The sequence below is a fragment of the Pelodiscus sinensis genome, chromosome 2, assembly GCF_052426305.1.
Source record: "Pelodiscus sinensis isolate ZL-2025 chromosome 2, ASM5242630v1, whole genome shotgun sequence".
Lineage (NCBI taxonomy): Eukaryota > Metazoa > Chordata > Testudines > Trionychidae > Pelodiscus > Pelodiscus sinensis.
The window spans coordinates 257,648,962-257,670,710 of record NC_143053.1 but is presented as its reverse complement, the minus strand read 5'-3'; the positions used below and the strand labels follow the sequence as shown (position 1 = coordinate 257,670,710).

Sequence of the window (21,749 nt, the reverse complement as noted above, 5' to 3'; positions counted from 1 at the left end):
GTGGGTCTGGCCCACGAAAGCTCATCACCTATTAAACCATGTTAGTCTTTAAAGTGCTACACAGTCCTGTTTTTTGTTTCTGAAAGGGTACGTCTATCTTATTTCATAGAGGGATAAGGGATCTTTCGGAAAAGGCTTTATTTTCCGCAAGATCAGCGTCTAGACTGGCGCTTTTTTCCGACAAAGCTCCGTGCGGAAAAAAAGCGGCAGCCATTTTTATGCTAATGAAGCGGGGGAGATTTAAATCCCCGCTTCATTAGCAATTGCGATACGTCTAATTTACATCCCTTTTACGAAAAGTCTAGACGTAGCCAAAGGGTACGTCTACCCTGCATCCCTCTTTCGAAAGAGGGATGTAAACTAGACATACTGAAATTGCAAATCAAGCCAGGATTTGAATTTCCCGTGCTTCATTTGCATAACCATGGCACAGCATTCTTTCGAAAAACGCTATTTCGAAAGTGAAACTGTGGTCCAGACATGGTTGTTTCGAAAAGAAATGCCTTTTTCGAAAGATCCTGTACGCCTCAATCTTTCAAAAAAGGCTTTTCTTTTTGAAAGAACTACGTCTAGACTGCGGTTTCACTTTCGAAATAGCCTTTTTCGAAAGAATGCCGTGACGCAGTTATGCAAATGAAGCGTGGGAAATTCCAGTCCCAGCTTCATTTGCAATTTCGATATGTCTAATTTGCATCCCTTTTTTCAAAAGAAGGATGTAGTTTAGACGTACCCAAAGGGACAGAGTCCAGATAAAAGGGCTGCTGGCCGGGTATGCTCTGTGGGAATTCCTCTGAAAGCCACTTCCTCCGTTGGTTCGACATCGTCTATGAGGACCCGGAGGACAGCTCGCGTTGTTACCCACACACTTGCAAACGGGGCCAGTGGGAGAGATTACGAAGGCTGGGGAACTGAGCAGTGAGAATTGCTTAGGAGCTGAGGTTAAACGCCCAGTAGCTTCCAATAGACAGCTCAAATACACCAGTGACTCATGGCAAATTCTACTGACAAGTCTCAGAGGGGTGGCTGTGTTAGTGTGAATGGCCGTACTTGCGCAAGAAGCTGCGAGTGTAGACACAGCCTAGGTGTGTGGGTTCCATGTACACAGCCCTAGTTTTCGGCATTCTCTTAAAAGTAGGGAAGGAAACCCTTGGGATTCTTCCTGCCTATCCAAAACTGGCTTGCAGCTAGATATGTCCTATAAAGTCCCAATCCTGCAAAGTCCTGAGCTCCAGTCCAACAAAGTGCTAAAACACATGCTTAATTTTAACTCCCGGAGTAATCCCATAATCAGCGGGATTATGTTCATCATGCTTATAATTAAACACTTGCTTAAGTATTATGCTGGGCTGGAGCAGCTGGGCCTTTCAGGATCATGCCCCAAGAGTCCCTCTGTAAGGAAACAAGCGCAGACAGACAGACGGACCCCAATCGGATTTAATTTCAGAGCTGCAGGAGGCAGCTTTCCCTTCTTCAGCAACTGCCCTGCTGCAGACTGACAGGCCCAGCAGAAGTGCATTCTCAGCTCTGTGTATAGTGTTTGGTCTAACAGCACTCTACGGGAATCAAAAACAGAATGGAAGACAGCCTGCTCGCTCGTCTCTTCTGTGTTCCATTATTAAAGACACAACAACATGTTCCAAGATCACAGAGTTGATGTTCTTCCATTAAAATCAAAGTCAGGCCATCAACCATCTCTCAGTCATTTAAGGAGTGCTGTTTATTCTTTTTTAATGCACATGCTTTCGTCTGACTAAGGTACAACTCAGGGTTCCTTTAAAAAAAAGTGGCTAATTTTCCCTCCGTTGAGTTTAGGGGTGTCAGAGTCTGATTCAGGGTATGTCTACGCTACAGAGGTTTTTTTGGAAAAACAGCCGTTTTTCTGGAAAAACGTCACTTACGTCCACACTGCAATCACATTCTTTTGAAAGAAAATCGAAAGGACAGAAGGGTTTTTCGACATTGGTAAACCTCTTTCTACGAGGAAGAAACCTTTTTCCGCAAGAGCTCTTTCGCAAGAAGGCGTGTGTGGACGGGGAAGAGGGAGTTCTTTCGGAAGAAGAGGAAAGAGGAAAAAGCACAGGTGCCTTGGTGGCCACTCTGTCCGTAGTAATCACAGCTGAAATGAGAGATAGCATTCATTCAGTGTGGACGCTCTCTTTCGAAAAAGCAGATCACTTTTTCAATGCGCTTTGGCAGTGTGGATGCTTTCTTTCGGAAGAAGTTTTTTCAGAAGATCTCTTCCGGAAAAGCTTCTTCCGAAAGAAGCCTGCAGTCTAGACATAGCCTCAATATGCTGGTAATTTATGGCCTACAATGACACACAGTTTAACTTGATTTTTTGTTTTTGATTTAGTGCTGATGAAAGATAGCAGATTGGCAGTGATAGGAAAGAGAAACCCCTGGATAGAGTGAACAGATGTTTCCCGCTCTGGCATGACATGCAGAAAACAGAGAGCTATATCTCATTGGTCCAAGTTAGGCTACATCTAGACTGTTGGCTTCTTTCGGAAGAAACTTTTCCAGGAGAGATCTTCTGAAAAAACTTCTTCCGAAAGAGCGCGTTCACACTGTCAAAGCGATCGGCACTGAATGGATGCTCTCTTGCATTTCAGCTGTGATTACTACGGACGGAGTGGCCACCAGGGCATCTGTGCTTTTTCCTCTTTCCTCTTCTTGCGAAAGAACTCCCTCTTCCCCGTCCACACACGCCTTTTTCCGAAAGAGCTCTTTCATAAAAAGGCTTCTTCCTCGTAGAAAGAGGTTTACCAGTGTCAGAAAAAACCCTCTGTTCTTTTGAAAGAACGCGATTCTAGTGTGGATATAAGTGAAGGTTTTTTTGAAAAATGGCTGTTTTTCCGAAAAAACTCTGTAGTGTAGACATAGCCTTAAAGAGAGAATGGGTACACGTACCCAATTTCCATTAGCAGTATCTAGGCTGGAACGATGAACTTTTTATCAATAAGAGCATGTCTACACTAGGAAACTATTTCAAAATAACTAACATCGATTTAATAACTCCCGAAATCACAAAATCAAAACAGCGTGTCCTTACCATAGGGAAGCCTCGAGATTACTCCGATAACAACAATAACAACAATACGACAGAATTGTATAGCTATTGACTATTTTGAAATGAGCATTATTCCCCAAGGAAAGCAGGAGTACAGATTTCAAAATAAGCAGACTGTTATTTTGAAATAACGGGCTTGATCGTGGGCATGCACCGCTTATTAATTTGACTGAAGGGGGGTTATTTTGAAATAAAGCTCTCGTGTAGACCAGGGCTCAATGTTGATTTCACCGGACATAAAAAATGTTCACCAACAAATAATCAAAATTTACAGATAACCCAAGTTTAAAACAAAAACAAAAACCCTGCTGCTTGAGAACGCAAGGAAGTTTGCATTAAGGCTATTTCCTTTGCATATGTTGACAAGGGATGTTGACATTTTGGCTACGTCTAGACTGGCCCCTTCTCTGGAATAGTCATGCAAAACAGGTAAGTCAGAATAGGGAAATCCGTGGGGGATTTAAATATCCCCCGCGGGATATAAATAAACATGTCCGCCGCTTTTTTTCCGGCTTGGGGAAAAGCCGGAAAAAAGCGTCTAGACTGGCGCGATCCTCCGGAATAAAGCCCTTTTCCGGAGGATCTCTTATTCCTACTTTGACTTACCTGCTTTGCATGACTATTCCGGAGAAGGGGCCAGTCTAGACGTAGCCTTTGTGTTTTCACAGTTACAAAGATTTCACTTTTGGAATCTCAGGGTACGTCTAGACTACATGGCTCCGTCGACGGAGCCATGTAGATTTGTTTGTTCGGCAAAGGGAAATGAAGCTGCGATTTAAATAATCGCGGCTTCATTTAAATTTAAATGGCTGCCCCGCTCTGCCGATCAGCTGTTTATCGGCAGATCGGGGCAGTCTGGACGCTCCCCTGCCGACATGAAAGCCCTTTATCGACCTCCCCGGTAAACCTCATCCTACGAGGCATAATGGGGAGGTTGATAAAGGGCTTTCAGGTCGGCACGGGAGCGTTCAGACTAGCGCGCTGAGTCGACAAACAGCTGATCAGCTGTTTGTCGGCTCAGCGCGGCAGCCATTTAAATTTAAATGAAGCCGCGATTATTTAAATCGCGGCTTCATTTCCCTTTGCCGATCAGCCTAATCTACATGGCTCCATCGATGAAATTGACTGAAATTGACACAATGATTGCCTGTCCCCATTTAATGTCCCATAATGGAGACATCTTAAACTGATAAAAAGAGGCATACACTGCGGAAAAGCCATCACTTCATGCCACTGTGAAAACGAACATGAAAATGTTTTCAAAAAAAGAGATTTAGTAACCGAAATGATTTTAAAAAATAAAAATCAAATTCCACCAAGCCTAGTTGTATAGCAGCTTCTCTTGTAAGGTGTTTCTTCCCTGGGAACCCCTCACTTTCTGCAGGTAAGGAATACTGGTGCTTCCTAGAATCATAGACTCATAGGGCTGGCAGAGATCTCAGGAGTCGTCGAGTTCAACCTCCTGCCCAAAACAGGACCAACCCCAACTCAATCAACCCAGCCAGGGCTTTGTCAAGCTGGGACTCCCTCCTCCCTCCCCCCCCCCAACGTTTTTTTTTTCTCAACAAAAAATCCTTGGTGTTCCTCATAAAAAAAATGTATTTGGTGTTCCTCAGCCTTAAAAAGTTTAAGCAACATTGATTTAGAGCTTAGGAAGTAGCGTGTATGAAGAGGTTTGAGACTTTCGCATGAACAGTACTAAGTGCAACGTATTTTCATCGTCTTTAAAATCATCTGTCAACATTAATTAAAAGTTGAATTCAGTGATCCTTCTGCTTGTGCTGACAACAGAAAGAGCCTGAATATGCTCAGAAAATATTTTTTAAAACATAATCATCAATCATGCCTGACCTGAGTAACTACATGAAAGGCTGTTATTGGAGCTTTTGTCTGACCTGTCACCATTGACCTTTTAATGGTTTTTTTACCCGATTCTGTTTCAGGTGACATTTAGGACCAGTTTCTAACCCTCACTAAAAGTTTTGTTTTATTGTGGCTTTATTGTTCAGATGAAACATGATCTATCACAGCTAGGTATTTATTGTTGTTGTTTTGTAAAGCAACAAATATGCAAGCTGGTTAGAAAAAGGATGAAAAAAAATCATCTTTTTTTCCAAAAGTTCTTTTCCTGTTGCAGAGTTCAAAAGGGACCACTTCTTTGTTTGGTTTTGGATTTTTTTCTACCACTTTCCCTCTCCCTCCAAACACGTTTTAGTCTTATCGATGTAATTTTTGTTTTGTTTTCTCTCCCACTCCTTCCTTCCTCTTTTTGCCGTCATTTAAAATGATTTTCAAAAAAGACTGAAAAGAAGAGAGGGAATAAACAAAAATAAAATAAAATAATGAACATTGCAAAAACATGAAAAAAAATCATCAGTCGATAGGTTGTCATGGCAAGTGTTTTAAAAGACCATTGCTCAGTTGGGCTGTGTCTAGACTACAGGGTTTTGTTGACAAAACTCTACCTGCGTCCACACTGCCTTTGAGTTATGTCGACATAACATCGACAAAACTCAGCAGTTTTGTCGACGTATGTAAACCTCATTCTACGAGGAATAACGCCTTTTGTTGACAGAGTTCTGTCGATAGAAGGCATTATTGCATCTACACTGTCCTTTGCGTCCACACTGTTATGTCGACAAAGCGGCTTGCTTTGTCGACAGAACTGGATGTAGTCTAGATATACCCTATCTGTCAACAGAAGTTTTGTCGACAAAACCCTGTAGTCTAGACGTACCCTTGGAGAATTTTTCATGCAAAAGTTTCAACCACCTGCTTTGGAGCATTGCAAAAAATAATTGCTAGTTTCTCCTAAGACATCCTATTTTTTTCGGAACCACTGTAAAGTACTAAATACAGGCAAAGAAAATCAGTGCAGGCCTACTGAGTCCAACACATTTATGCCAATTTGCACCACCTGTGGTTTGTTTTAATGAGGGACGAAAGGAAGAATTTGGTGAAAAGATTCATGTGGCAATATGGGGTCACAGGACATTTCTCTGCTGAAAAAATGTCTTTGTTGAAGTGTTTCCCCCAGCCACCTGGATGGCAGGCCGGACGACAACGCCAGGGGACGTGCAGAAACTGTGGGGCTGGTGTTTTACACACACACTATAAAACTGATGAGCAAACAGCCTCGGTAAACACTAAGCCCCAACGCCTGCTTTCCACAGGGTGTGGGTTCTGACATCTTGACAGACGCTTCCCATGCTGGAGGCTAGCCCGCTATCTTTGGGCGCGTTTCTTCTCGTCCCCTTCCCTAGTGTTGTCTCTTCCCCTCAGGGGAGCAGGCTCCCGTTGAGTCTCTGTGGTCTGGGACCCTCTGGTCTGGGAATATATCGGCAGGTCCACAGAGGTTGGGGGCTAAAGACGCCCAGCAGCAGAGGTTGCTGGCGGCTCAGAGAGGAGCCGGCCGGCGGGGCCAGCAAGGCAGCGGAGCAGAACAAGGAGAAAGGCCCAAAGCACATGGTTCCTGGCTGTCTGCATGGCCCTTCCTGGGCTCTGAGGTGGCTCTGCCCACGAACGTCCCTCAGCCCTGCCCAGCTACCCGCCTTTCTCCTCCGCTGCCAGGGCTCCTCGTAGCAAGTTGCCTCTGCCTAGGTCTGTCTTGTCCTGCTCTGGTCCTTACCCCTCTAAATCACTCTGGCTGCTGTCCATGAGGAAGGCCAGGACAGCACTCGCTTGCACTCGGCCTGGCTCCATCAACTGCAAGGAGCCACCTTTTCCCACTGAATCTGGTGTCCTTTGCCTCAGAATTGGCCTCAGCACTTTCCTGAGATAATATCTCTGGCTACGTCTACACTGGCATGATTTTCCAGAAATGCTTTTAACTGAAAAGTTTTCCGTTAAACGCATTTTCGGAAAAGCGCGTCTAGCTTGGCAGGACGCTTTTCCGGAAAAGCACTTTTTGCAGAAAAGCGTCCGTGGCCAATCTAGACGTGCTTTTCCGCAAAAAAGCCCCGATCGCCATTTTCGCAATCAGGGCTTTTTTGCGGAAAACAAATCTGAGCTGTCTACACTGGCCCTTTTGCGCAAAAGTTTTTCGGAAAAAGACTTTTGCACGAATGGGAGCAGCATGGTATTTCCGCAAACGCACTGACAATCTTACATGAGATTGCACTCACAGCATTTGGCTCTGCTCCAGGCCTACTGCCGGTTCGGTCCATTCTCCTTGCAGGACAACTCAAGCGTCCCATGTACCGTGTGGCTGGGAAATCACCTTGTTCTGTGGCGGCATGAGGAAGTGCCGTCGTGATGCTAATGCCGCCACGCCCCGATGTGTGATGGGATGTGATGCAGAGGTGAAAGGGGCCTCGGCCTCTAATGCATGCACTACGCTCCATTAGGGTTTCCAGATACGTTCACAAAAAATCACGAACACGGCAGAGAAAAAATTAGTTGAGCAAAAAAAAAAAAGTCACCGCGCCTTTAAATTCCCCCGCTCTTCCCACCCCCACCAAACACAGTAGGGGAAAAATGTCCCTGCCAGCCTTCCGTCCAGGAAAAATACCAGACTTGGGCAGGGGTGGTGGAGCCTTTCGCCAATTGGTTGCTGGTTCCCATCTTGCCCAGGTCACATGTTGCCCATATTGACTGCTACCTGCCCATTTGAGAGCTTCTGCACAATGTATTTGGTGGCTTCTGAGAGTCCAGATTCCCACCCTGCTCCAGGATGGGGGCATAAAATCTTGCAGGCAGGAGGCGGCCCCCATCGAGCGGAGGTTAATCACAGAATCCTAGAACTGGAAACTACCTCAAGAGGTCATTGAGTCCAGTCCCCTGCCCTCACGGCAGGACCAAGCACCGTCTAGATCAGGGCTCCTCAACTTTGGAAGCCCCGGGGGCTACAATGATACTCCCAGCACATGCCGAGGGCCGCAACTTAAGTGCGGTTGCATAGACATGCAAATATATATGCAAATATATGCAAATAGATCCTTTCACACTGACGGCATGGATACAAAGATTAAGGCAAGACTACACAACACACAGGCCCCATTTAAGTCAATTCTGCTGATATTGATCAAATGCAATAGTCACCTTATATCCACCCATATGACAGCACTTTTAATGAACAATGACAGTTCATTATAGTGACTGCTATTTTGTTTTGGCTCCCACGGGCCGCTTGTTGAGCCCCACATAAACCCAAACCGCACCATGGGTTGCAAAGAAACGGGCCTTGGGACGCATGTTCAGTAGTCCTGATCGAGAGTCAGACCATCCCTGATAAGTTTCTGTCCAACCTGCTCTTAAATATCTCCAGAGATGGAGATTCCACAACCTCCCTGGGCAATTTATTCCAGTGTTTCACCACCCTGACAGGTAGGAAGTTTTTCCTAATGTCCAACCTAAACCTCCCTTGTTGCAGTTTAAGCCCATTGCTTCTTGTCCTATGCTCAGAGGCCAAGGAGAACAATTTTTCTCCCTCCTCCTTGTGACACCCTTTTAGATACTGGAAACTCGCTCTCATGTCCCCTCTCAATTTAATGCCCCTGCTCCTTACCCTGTTGTGCGGTGACTGAACTTCTGCATTTTGCTGTGACACTGGGGGTACGTTTAGACTATGGGTCTTTTTCGAAAGGAGATATGCCAATTCGGCGCTAATTTGCATCTCATCTTCGATTTTTTTTCGAAAGCGGGTTTTTCGAAAGTGAAAGGACACAGTTTTTTGGAAAAAAACCCCCTGCTCTTCCTAAAAAAAAGAGGGTTACGTGGTTTTTTCAAAAACGTTTTTTTTTCTCGAAAAACCCGCTTTCGAAAAAGCCATCGAAGAAGATATGCAAATTAGCGTCGAATTGGCATATCTCCATTCGGGAAAAACCCCGTAGTCTAGACGGACCCCGGGAGGACCTTCCCCAGCTCTGAAGTAGCACAGAAGTCGGTCCCTCTCCCTCTGTCTCTCCACGAGGAGCTGGTCCAGGCAAAGCTATTACGGCCCTCGCCTCCTCTCATTAATCTCCAGCGCCGACGACAGCGCACGCCATCACAGCGGGTGGTGGCAAAGCATTTCAGAGCCCCACATGCCCCAGGAATGTTGAGCGCCCCCTTGTGGAGGGGCCTTGCCGAGGGCCCCGCGCCGCTCCCGCCGGGGGCCCCGCGGAAGTCAAAACAGCGGGGGAAGGAGGAGGCCTTTGCGGGGGGAAGCCCGTGGGAAGCTGCTGGTGGAGCGACAATTACACGCCGAAGCCTTCACGTTTGCGCCGCTCAGCCCACTTAACAAGGGGGGCCTCCAATCAGGGACAGGCACACTCGCCTGCTAGATCTCCTACGCCTTCCCTCTCTCCCCCCCTCCCCGCCCGCTCTTTGTGCAAGCCTTGCATACATGTGGCGAGCACATTAAAACCATCTGTGCGGCTGCTTGGCAGCGGAGAAAATGCAAACAAGGGCTGGAGGTGTTTATCTAGGGGTATGGAATATAAATCAGCCCGAGTTATTTTGGCACCGTGCGAGGCACCAAGGGAGACCGCATCTGGAATACGGCCTCCAATTGTGGTCACTCTATTACGGGAAGGACATTCAGCGGATTGGAACCAGGCAGGGAGGAGCAACCAAAAAAATGACCCAGGCCTTCAGGGAGGGGGTCCGGGTGGGACGTGTCTCTGCACGGGGGTGTTTGTCTGGGCCGGCAGCTGCACAGCCAGCTGTGTGTGTCTGGGAATAGGTGTCGGTTGGGGGGGGGAACCGCGCGGAGGAGTGTCCGTGGGGACGTGGCTGGGCTCTGTGTTTGCACCGGGCGCTGGCAGGAGGCATCGCCCGGCGTGGTGAGCGAGTGTCCCGGTGCAGCCGGATCTCTGGGGGAGCGTGCGTGCAAGCAGGCGCGCTCACACCTGTGTCCTTGGATGGGCGCCAGCCTATGCCTGCATCTGGGGCTGCCTGCAGGCTGCGGAGCCGGGCCCGCGTTTTAAAAAGTCTCCCTGGTCCTGTTCCGCCTGGCAGCTTTATGCTTTCTAGGGTTACTTTGCTCCGTCCCCGTCTCCCCCCATGGGAGCCCCTTTCTAGATTCCTGCTGGGGTCCCCTGCTTCTGGGCTTCTCCTGGTAACGTTCCATTCGCACACCCATGTAGGCTTCCGTGACACAGTAATTTCACGGGACAATTTCGTATAATCAGCCCCCGGTTCCTTAGTGGGCCAGACCCGATCCCCAATTCATCCCAGCGGGGTTGTGATGGCGTGTTGGCAAGAGGGCAGCTGTCAGCACAGCCGTGCGTGGGCCTGGAGGCGGTGTGTGCCGGTGCCTGTGCGTAACAGTGTGTGGGGGGGCAGGGTGCATCGCTGTGTGTGTTTCCCTCAGGCTGGTGCGATTGTGTCCGCTTTTGCACGCGTGCATCTTGGCTGGCTGCCTTCATCACTGGCGTGGGCAGCGCCAGGCAGGCGGTGAATTGGGCTCCACACCAAAAGGCCCGGCATGTTCCAAGCGAAAGTGCACGCCACAGCAGAGCAGCTGGCCCGCATTGTGCCAATCAGCAGGCGAGAGACCAGGAGGAGGACGGGACTCAGAAGAGCTGCAAAGACCTTCTTGCACAGGCTTGGAGACCCCGCGAGAGGGGGGGATGTCTCAGCGCCCATGCGGGAACATCTGTAATGCCGAAGGGTGGAACCGAACCTGGGACCTTCGTGCAGGAGCCTCTCCAGCTGGAGTGAAAAGCCAGCTGGCGTTCAGCTGAGACTGCAGCGCAAGCTCGCCCGTTCTCTGTGAGGGGTCTCCGTGCCGCTCCGTGGGACAGTGCGCCCCACCCTGTAGGCATGTGGGTGACAGACACTCTTGCTACTTTAGTGGCCAAGAGCAAGGCCCCGATCCTGCCTCATTGGGCCTCCGGCGGTAAATGCTTTCGAGGAGGGCCTTGCGTTGCCGTGTTCGTCACACCGCCCTGCACAGGGACGCCACTGGGCAGCCAATGCATAAGTGCGTAATGTGTCTCTAAACGTCACTGCTCATTCATCGGGGCCCGCCCCCTGGCCACCTCGCACTCTTCAGAGCTTTCGTTTTCACAGCATCCTCGGGCCGGGATAGGAGCCCCATTGAGGGAAAGGGAAACTGAGTCACAGAGGGAGCAAGGGTGTCTGTGAACAACTAGACAACGATCTGATAAGCAAATACTTATTGAATAGTCGACATATGGATCGGCCAGTTGCTTCCTTCCCCCTCCCTCAGAAAGAGGCAGCAAGCGGGGGGGGGGGGGGGGGAAGAGAGGGTGCTTCAAAGCAACAGCACCCCGTGGAGCCCAGATACCGGGCTCCAGGCAGTGCTGCTGCTTTGAAACATCACATGCAGCCAGCTGGCCCCACGTTGCATATGGCATTTCAAAGCAGCAGCGCTGCGGGGAGCCGGGGGCTTCCCTGTTGACCCAGGGCTCCATGCGGCGCTGCCACTTTGAAACGCTGCGGGGAGCACGGGGCCAGCGGAGAACTGCTTGAGCCCCCTGCTGGTCCTGTGCTACCGCGGTGCCTAACATCCAACCTGGACCTCCCCCATTGCAACTTGAGACCATTGCAGGGGCGTAGCGAGGGAGGGCGGGGGGGGGCAATTTCCCCCAGGTGCCACGCTGGGGGGGCGCCAATTTAGTCCCCCTCTGCTCCCCCTGTCATCTCTCAGCTCACCTGCTCCTCCTCCGCCCGCCGGCACCGGCTAGAGCCTCCTCCCCACCTCTCCACCCCCAGCCCGACCCTCCTCCATCTCCGCCAGCAGGTTAGTGCGTGCAGGGGCCCAGCCCCAAACTGGAGGGGGCGGGGAAGACGCAGTACAAGCTCCCCCCCTTCTCCCAGGGTCGGGCTCAGCCGTGCGGCAGGTTTGCTGTGTGGCAGCAGCGGAGGGAGCACAAATTTGGCCTTTGCCGCCCAGTGCATAACACCCTCGCTACGCCTCTGGGCCATTGCTCCTCGTTCTGCCCACTGAGAACAGCCTCTCTCCAGCCTCTTTGGTACCCCCCTTCAGGGAGCTGAAGGCTGCTCTCAAATCCCCCTTCACTCTTCTCTTCTGCAGACTAAACAAGCCCAAATCCCTCAGCCTCTCCTTGTAGATCATGTGCTCCAGCCCCCTCATCATTTTGGTCGCCCTCTGCTGGACTCTCTCCAATGTGTCCACATCCCTTCTGTAATGGGGGGCCCAGAACTGGACACAGTACTCCAGACGTGGCCTCCCCAGCACCGAACAAAGGGGAATAATCAGTTCCCTAGATCTGCTGGCAACGCTCCTCCTAATGCTCCCCATTAGGCACTGTCCAAACACAGAGCAAAGAGATGACCCCAGCCCCAAGGAGCTGGTGAGCTGCATATAAGATGAGCCGTCCTGGGGGATGTGTCATACAGATCTTTAGCAACCCCCCCCCCCCTCCCGGCAGCAACGGCTGGTGGGGAGAAACTCAGCAGAGACGAGGGATGCATCGGAGTTGGCGGGACTTTGAAATCAGTGGTTCTCGGGGCTGTCTCTCGCTGACTTCAGCATCTCCTGTGCCTGGCATGCTTGGGCACCCTTGGTAGAAAAGCCACAGCCACAGGCCTGCTGACGGGAGGGGCAAAGGGAGCGTTGCCCTGGTGAATCCAAAGGGCCAGGGTTTCTGGCAGCTACTGCAGCTGGTCTTTTAAAGTGCCACCAGAGCCCTGCACGCCACGCTCCAGACAGCGCTAAGGACTGGCAGGGTTTTACCTCGGCAAGGCAAACTGCAACACCTAGAAGGCTAGGCTCACCACTGGCCTCGCCTAATGACAGGCTGGTATAAAAGTCGCCCTCCCTCCCTCTGCACATCTCAGTCCCGGTAGCCCCGCCTCTTCTGCCTGAGGCTCCGCCCCTTCTGGGAAGGTAGAACCGCCCCCGCGTGCAGAAGGGTCTGGCCATTCTGTCGGTTCTCCTGCACAAGTCTGTGCTGTTTCATTGCTAAGACAGCCTGGGCCAGTGGGGAGGGGGTGAGGCAGGCAGCTCCCACACTCTGGAGACACAGGCATGGTTTCTTGCCTAAAAATAACCCCATCTCCCTGGCAAATAAGCGGGTTATTAAAAAAACAAACCTCGGCAAGGCAAACTGCAACACCTAGAAGGCTGGGCTCACCACTGGCCTCGCCTAATGACAGGCTGGTATAAAAGTCTCCCTCCCTCCCTCCGCAAAACGTCCCTTCTGGTTTTCCAGCGCCGGGTAAGACAGGCTTTTAATTCATGGGGGGCTGGATGCTCATCGCTGGGGATTTCGCTTCATCCCCTTCCAGGTTTGGGATGGTATCAGCTCGGCCACCCCTGCAGAAATATCATAGTCGTGCACACATAGAAGGGCTTCCTGGGGGTTATTTTTTTTTCTGTTTGTTGCAGCAGGGACAACAGTCATTGTAGGCTCGGGGCCAGAGACATAGCTCCATGGCAAGGGCAGGGCCTGGAGCAGTATCTCTAGGCCCTGCGGCAACTGTCCCCCTTGGTTTGGTGGGTTTTCCTTCCTCGATGCAAGAGCAGCACCTAAGGAACATGCATGCAGAGACACAGCATGTAGAAATGTAAACACCCCCAGGGGATTTGAACCTGAGCCCTCTAGAGCTTAGAGTAAGCACCTCTACAGCGCTCTATGGTCTTACCTGCTGCTTGTGCTGCATGGGTTTATAAGCCAGTCTCCAGTAGAATTGGGGTGATGCGGAATATGGACAGGGTCTAAGCAGAGGGGTGGCATAGGAAGGAGCATGGCGGAAAGGGATCTAGGGGTCATAGTGGACCACAAGTTGAATATGAGTCAACAGTGTGATGCTGTTGCAAAAAAAGCAAATATGTTTCTAGGTTGTATCAACAGGTGTGTTGTAAGCAAAACTCGTGAAGTCATTCTGCCGCTCTACTCTGCACTAGTTAGGCCTCAGCTGGAGTACTGTGTCCAGTTCTGGGCACCACATTTCAAGAAAGATGTGGAGAAATTGGAAAGGGTACAGAGAAGAGCGACAAGAATGATTAAAGGTCTAGAGAACATGACCTATGAAGCCAGGCTTCATGAACTGGGCTTGTTTAGTTTGGAAAAAAGAAGATTAAGGGGGGACATGATAGCGGTTTTCAAATATCTAAAAGGGTGTCACAAGGAGGAAGGAGAAAATTTGTTCCTCTTGGTTTCTGAGGACAGGACAAGGAGTAATGGGCTTAAAGTGCAGCAAGGGAGGTTTAGATTGGACATTAGGAAAAAATTCCTAACTGTCAGGGTGGTCAAATACTGGAATAAATTGCCAAGGGAGGTGGTGGAATCTCCCTCTCTGGAGATATTTAAGAACGGGTTAGATAGACATCTGTCAGGGATGGTGTAGACGGAGCTTGTTATTGCCTTGAGGGCGGGGGGCTGGACTCGATGACCTCTCGAGGTCCCTTCCAGTCCTATTATTCTATGATTCTATGATTCTATATGATTCCCAGCATGTTTCTGTAACCCACACATTAGAGCTAGTTCTACACTACGGCTGCGTCTATACTGCGCAAAATCTTGTCGCCTGTCTAGACTGGCCGTGAGTATTTGCACAAGAACACTGACTTTGTACTGTACAAAATCAGTGGTTCTTGCGCAAATACTCCAACGCTCCCGCTCAGGGATAAGCCCTCTTGCGCAAGTATTCTTGCGCAAGAGGGCCAGTGTAGACAGACAAGTTAATTTCTTGCGCAAGAAAGTCCGATGGCTAAAATGGCCATCGGAGCTTTCTGGCGCATGAGAGCATCTACACTGGGCACAGATGCTTTTGCGTAAAAGCACATCTCTTGCGCAAAGGCACATGCCAGTATAGATGCTCTCTTGCGCAAATACTTTTAACGGAAAAACTGGCACATGCCAGTCTAGACGCAGCCTACGAATTTTCACGGCAAAAAATATACATACGAGGGACTCATTTGCATGAGTCACGATCTCATTTGCATATTTTCTGCCGATCTGTTTTTGCGCTAGGGGTTTTTGTGCAAAAACAAGCCGTGTGGATGTTTTATTTTTGCACAAAACCTCCTTTTTCTGCAAGATCGGTACACCTCCTTTTTGGGGGCATAAGGATCCTGTGGAAAAAAGGGGTTTTTGCGCAAAAAGGAAACGTTCACATGGCTTGTTTTTGAGTAAAAACCCCTACTGCAAAAATGGATCGGCAGAAAATATGCAAATGTGATCGCAACCCATGCAAATGAGTCCCTTATTTGAATATTTTTTGCCAAGAAAACTCGTAATGTAGACATAGCCTATGTGTGTGGGTTACAGAAACATGCTGGGGATGATGCGACCCCTCTGCTTAGACCCTGTCCATATTCAACATCACCCCAATTCTACTGGAGACTGGTTTATAAACCCATGCAACCATGAGCGGCGGGTAAGCATCTCCCTCCCCATTGGTGAGGCTAACCTGCCAGCCCCACACTTTCTGCCTAAGATGCTGCGACCCTGAGTCCCTTGTGCATTTAACCATCCTGACAGGAAGTTTTTCCTAACGTCCAACCTAAACCTGCCTTTCTGAAATTTAACCCCTCTGCTTCTTGTCCTGTCCTCTGAGGTTAAGGGGAACAATTCCCCCCCCCCTCCTTGTAACATCCTTTTAGATACTTGGAACCTGCTGTCATGTCCCCTCTCAGTCTGCTCTTTTATAAACGAAACAAGCCCAATTCCTTCAGTGTTCCCTCATCGCTCATGTTCTCTAGACCTTTCATCATTTTTATTGTTCTGCTCTGGACTGTCTCCAATTTCTCCACATCTTTCTGGAAATGTGGTGCCCAGAACTGGACACAAGACTCCAACTGGGGCCTAATCAGCGCAGAGTAGAACGGAAGAATGACTTCTCGTGTCTTGCTCACAACACTCCTGTTAATGCATCCTAGGGTGCTATTTGCTTTTTCTGCTACAGTGTCACGCTGTTGATTCATATTTAGCTTGCGGTCCACTATGACCCCTTGATCCCTTTCTGCAGCATCCCCTAGACAGTCGTTTCCCATTTTGTGTGTGTGAAACTGATTGTTTCTTCCTAAGTGAAGTATTTTTCATTTGGCCTAATTTAACTTCATCCTGTTTACCTCAGATACTAGATTTACCCGGAGACTTGTTTACACCTGGGTACCTGTAAGCTGGGCTAAATGGAGAAGCAAAACATGGGGGCTACGTCTACACTGGCATGATTTTCCGAAAATGCTTTTAATGGAAAACTTTTCCGTTAAAAGCATTTTCGGAAAAGCGCGTCTAGATTGGCAGGATGCTTTTCCGCAAAAGCACTTTTTGTGGAAAAGCGTCCGTGGCCAATCTAGACGCAGTTTTCCGCAAAAACGCCCCGATCGTCATTTTCGCAATCGGGGCTTTTTTGCGGAAAACACTACTGTGCTGTCTACACTGGCCCTTTTCCGAAACAGTTTTCCGGAAAAAGACTTTCGCCCCAACGGGAGCAGCATAGTTTTTCCGGAAAAGCACTGATGATTTTACATTAGATCATCAGTGCTTTTGCGGAAATTCAAGCAGCCAGTGTAGACAGCTGGCAAGTTTTTCCGGAAAAGCGGCTGATTTTCCGGAATAACTTGCCAGTGTAGACACAGCCCAAGGCTATGTCTACATTGCACTCTGTTGCACAAGAACATATGCAAATGAGGTGCAGCGATGAATATTACGGTGCCTCATTTGCATACTTAATGAGCTGCCATTTTGCGCAAGGGGCTTTTGTGCAAGAAGGAGCAGTCTACACTGCTCTTTCTTGTGCAAAATCCCCCTCTTGTGCAAGAGCCATTCTGCCTGAAAATAAGCGGCAGAACGGCTCTTGCACAAGAGGGGGGCTTTGTGCAATGAAGGAGCAGTGTAAACTACTCCTTGCTGAAAGCCCCTTGCACAAAATGGTGGCTCATTAAGTATGCAAATGAGGCACGGCGATATTTATCGCCGTGCCTCATTTGCATATGTTCTTGCAGAAGAGAGCGCAATGTAGACATAGCCAAAGTGAACCAGGTTTTAAATCATGGATTTAAAAGAAGCCATTCTTCTACAATGGAATTTTACCACCCAATTATAGAGAGAGACTACAGAACTGGAATTCATCTACAAATTTGACACTGTTACTCTGGACTTGAATCAAGACATTAACAGGTTAACACAGTACAAAGCCAATTTCCCCTGCCTGAGACATCCACATTTTCACATCAAAGGCTAAAAATGGGACACATCCAGCCCATTTATTTAGCTTTTTTAGCATGGGTCCTGCAATTGACAGGAACTTCTGCTGTCATACAGATCGTGGTTTCTGTTATTTCCACTCCAACTCATCTGATGAAGTGGGTTTCACCCATGAAAGCTCAAGATATTGTGTATTCGTGTGACTCTCTAAGGTGCCACAGGGCTGCTTGTTGTTTTTAAAGTTACGAACACAGTGACCTCTGTGCTGGCACCAGAGCAAACAGAAAGGGCCTGACTGGCTCTTCATCAGAGAGATACCAACACCCAGCTTGTGGGGGACAGAAGTGGAGTCACACTGTTCTGCCCTGTGTGATGCTTTCATAAGAACACCAGAACAGCCACATTGGGTCAGACCAAAGGCCCATCTAGCCTAGTGTCCTGTCTGCCGACAGTGGTCCATGCCAGGTGCTCTAGAGGAAGGGAACACAACAGGGAAACCTCACGTGATCCCTCCTTGGCGTTTGCCAACCTCTCTCGAGCTTCTTGTTTCTAATAGGATGGGAACCCTTGGACCTTAACGTCTATGAGTCTCTCTTCCTCCCCAGATCTGTTTTAGGACAATGGTGATGCGACCCTTTTCCTAGACCACTGATTCCTCGTTGCAGGAGCACTAATCAATTTTCCAGGGCCACCACAGAACCGTAAAATCTCAGGGTTAGAAGAGGCCTCAGAAGTCCTCGAATCCAGCCCCTACTCAAAGCAGGACTAGCCCTACCTAAATCAACCCAGCCAGGTCTTTGTCAAGCCAGGTCTTAAACACCTCTAAGGATGGAGAATCCACCACCTCCCATTCCAGTGCTTCGCCACTCTCCTCCAGAAATAGTTTTTCCTAATAGACCTCCCTCACTGCAACTTGAGACCATTGCTCCTCGTTCTGCCATCCATCACTACTGGAGAACAGCCTCTCTCCATCCTCTGTGGAACCCCCTTTCAGGTAGTTGAAGGCTGCTACCAAATCCCCCCTCACTCTTCCCTTCTATAGACTAAACAAACCCAAATCCCTCAGCCTCTCCTTGTAAGTCACGTGTTCCAGCCTCCTGATTATTTCGGTTGCCCTCTGCTGGATTCTCGCCAATTGTGGCCACGTCCTTGCTGTAACGAGAGCCCAGAATTGGACACAATACTCCAGATGTGGCCTCACCGGTGCTGCATGAAGGGGAATAAACACTTCCCTAGATCTGCTGGCAATGCTCCTCTTAATGCAGCCTAATAGGCCATTCGCCTGCTTGGCTACAAGGGCGCCCTGGTGACTCCTATCCAGCTTCTCATCCACTGGAATTCCCGGGTCCTTTTCTGCCGAACTGCGGCTGAGTCAGTCGGTCCCCAGCCTGTAACAACGCTTGGGATTCTTCCGTCCCAAGGGCAGGAATCTGCACAACACCATTCAGCGCTAAGACCGCACAAAAGTCCTCCCAAGCCCTGGAAGGAAGCCAGGCTGGGTAAAGCGTAGAAGGGACTGAGAGAGAGAGAATTAGCCACATACCGGAGGTCCGTTTGCCTCCACTAACATACGGACGCGCTGCCTGGGATGAGAAGTGCTGGGATGAGAAACCCAGAGCACGTTCAGCCCTGGTGCCTGATGCTTCTGGGCTGTGCCCTGTGTGGCAAAGCACCCTTGCCTTCAGGCCTCATCACGCAGGCTGGAGAGGCAGCCCAGATGTGGATTTAATGGAGACAAGCCCATCAAACCAGAAAAGAGGAGAAACACGCCAAGTGGAACAGAGCGGAGAATGAACCCCTCCAGCGTCCCGAGGGCCGAGCTGATGGAGCGCAGCTCTTGTTTTCAGATACTTATCGCTCCCAGGGCTGGCTGCTTCCCGCGGGAAGGGCTAATGACATCCAGGCGTGGACGGGATCCTCGCGACTGAGCTGCGCAAGCTTAGGAGAGCCCCTGGGAAGCATTTTCAGAAGCTGGCTGCTCCAAACTGGGCTCTCGGTCCCTGCGTGCTGGGTTCTTTCTGGGCGGAATTCCCAGATCTGCCAGGGGCAGTAGGGTGGCGAAAATGTGGATGGTGCCCAGGGTGCCCAGCGCCCGCACCCCTCCCCCAGCCAAGCTCTCCCCTGCCTAAGGCTCTGGGAGGGGAACTGGGTGCTGGGTGCAGGCGTGGGACTGGAGTGGCGCATGACATAGGGACCCCGCTCCCAACTCCCCTTGGCTGCAGGGACACACCAGCAGGCAGGTGGGGTGAGTGAGCAGCCACTGCGCAACGGGGCCCATCCAGGCATTTTAACTCAGCCAGGGGCCAGGAGAAGGGCGGACCAGGGGGTGCAGGGCCGTGCAGCAAATTTTGATGGATCCCATCGCCTAGCCAGGAGTATTCCTGGTGCCGGTGCATCACGGGCCCATATCACTCACGATATTCGATGTTTTCATCTTGCCATCATCAAACCATTAGTGCCTTCCAAAAAAGCTGGCCACCGAGGCTTTGTCTACACTGCCGGCTTTTGCCGGCAGAACATATGCAAATGAAGCATGATAAAATGCTAATCAGTACTTCATTTGCATACGCTCTGCTGGCAAAAGCCAGCAGTGTAGACATAGCCTCACTGTGTGTGTGTGGGGGAGGGGCTGTCAAATCCGAACCCAGAGGAAGCGAGTAGGCACACACACCCAGCAGCAGAATGAAGGCTCCTTGGCTAGATTGTGTTTGACACCCCCAGTGCCTAACTCCTTCCCATCCCTGGCGGTTTGACGCTAAACCCCGCCCTGCACAACCTGTTCCTCCTGGTGCTGTTATGGGCTTCCCTTGATGAAAGACAGAGCAAGGGGAGGGACAGGAAAGCAAGAGAAGGAAAGAAGAGTTGATCAAAAACGGGAGGATATGTTCACTCCACGTCCTTCCTTTTTATTCTCATCAAAAAGTTTTAGTGAAAAATTCTGTGGGCAATCCAAAGACTGCAAATAGTTGGCCAACTCAAGAGAGGAGTTGAATTCTCAGCCCCTTAGGTATGACAGTAACAAACTCTATGGCTATGCCAAAGGTATCCTGGAAAAGCTCTGCTGCGTCCAAGGAACGCGTCTGCTTTTCCAGAAAAAAAATGTCGGCATAGCGGATGCATTTTTTTCGGCATCCTTGTAAACCTCGTTTTAAGAGAAAGAAGGGATGTTCCGAAAGAGGTTTTTTTTTTTTTAAATTTGGCCCCGTGTAGATGGGCCAAATTTTGGAAAAGCTTCTTTTGGAAGTAAATTGGAAAAAGCTACTCAATTTGCATACCGCAAATTGTGTTTCTTTTTCCAATTTATCTTTGTAGTATAGACATAGCCTTAAGGAACATCTAGAAAGGAAGAAAGAAAGCATAGAGGGGCTACGTTTAGATTGCATCCCTCTGTCGACAGAGGGATGCAAATCAAGCACATCGAAATTGCTAAGGAAGCTGGGATTTAAATATCACACGCTTCATTAGCATAAACATGGCTGCTGCTTTTTTCCGAAACGGAGTTTTTTCGAAAAAAATGGCAGTCTAAACACGGATCTGTCAAAAATAACCCTTTTTTCGACAGATCCTGTATTCCTCAAAAAATAAGGTTTACAGGATCTGTTGAAAAAGGGTTTATTTTCGACAGGTCCGTGTCTAGACTGCTGTTTTTTTAAAAAAAAAACTCCATTAAAAAAAAGCCGTGGCCATGTTTATGCTAAGGAAGCATGGGATATTTAAATCCCTGCTTCATTAGCAATTTCGATGTGCTTAATCTACATCTCTCTGTTGACAGAGAGGTGTAGTCTAGACACAGATAGATAGATAGATAGATAGATAGATAACGTTTATGGGGATAGATAGATAGATAGATAGATAGATAGATAGATAGATAGATAGATAGATTTTTGCTATTTATTTTCATTCCACTACCACCTAACAATCTATGTATTGTACAAAAGAAATCTGGGAGCATTTTTAGCCCTGATTTAGGCAATGGAACAGCAAACTCTAAAACACAAATAGGTACAGGAATAAAATTGATATACTGAAAGAAAGAAAGAAAGAAAGAAAGAAAGAAAGAAAGAAAGAAAGAAAGAAAGAAAGAAAGAAAGAAAGAAAATGCAACTTAGGGCTGGTTTACACAAAAAAGTTAGGTCAACCAAGCTCCATTGCTCATGTGTGTGAAACATACACGCCCCTTAGCGACATAGGCCTACCTAACCCCAGTGTAGGCAGTGCTAGGTGGATGAATGAGTTTTTCCCCTGACCTAACTACTGCCTCTCCAGGAGGTGGATTAACTACAGCGAGAGGAGCTCCCCTAGCTACACTGAAGACTGCAGCAATTTCATCATTTCCCCTTGCCCGAACCCAGCTCCTGCAGCCCCTCGCAAAGGTACCTTTTGCTGAGCACAAGCCAGGGTACAAGAGGCAAAAGGCACTTTTATCACCTTGCCGCGGACACCCGCCTGAGTCAGCTGCCAGGCCAGGCTGCCTGGAGGGACGGCTCTTTTCCTGCCCTGTCACGTTACTGAAGTTTGAGGGGAGCAGACAGATCACTGCTGCACCCATGGGGGGGGGGGGTGCCCCAAAGGTTGGTACAAAGGGGGCCATGTGAGGTGTCAAATGAACGCTT

General features: G+C 49.1%; 1 protein-coding gene across 3 annotated transcripts in view; it reads right to left on the bottom strand.

The window, feature by feature from the left end:
• Nucleotides 1–21,749, bottom strand: part of PTH1R (parathyroid hormone 1 receptor) — a 174,837-nt gene that overhangs the window by 55,772 nt on the left and 97,316 nt on the right. The window lies entirely within an intron of this gene.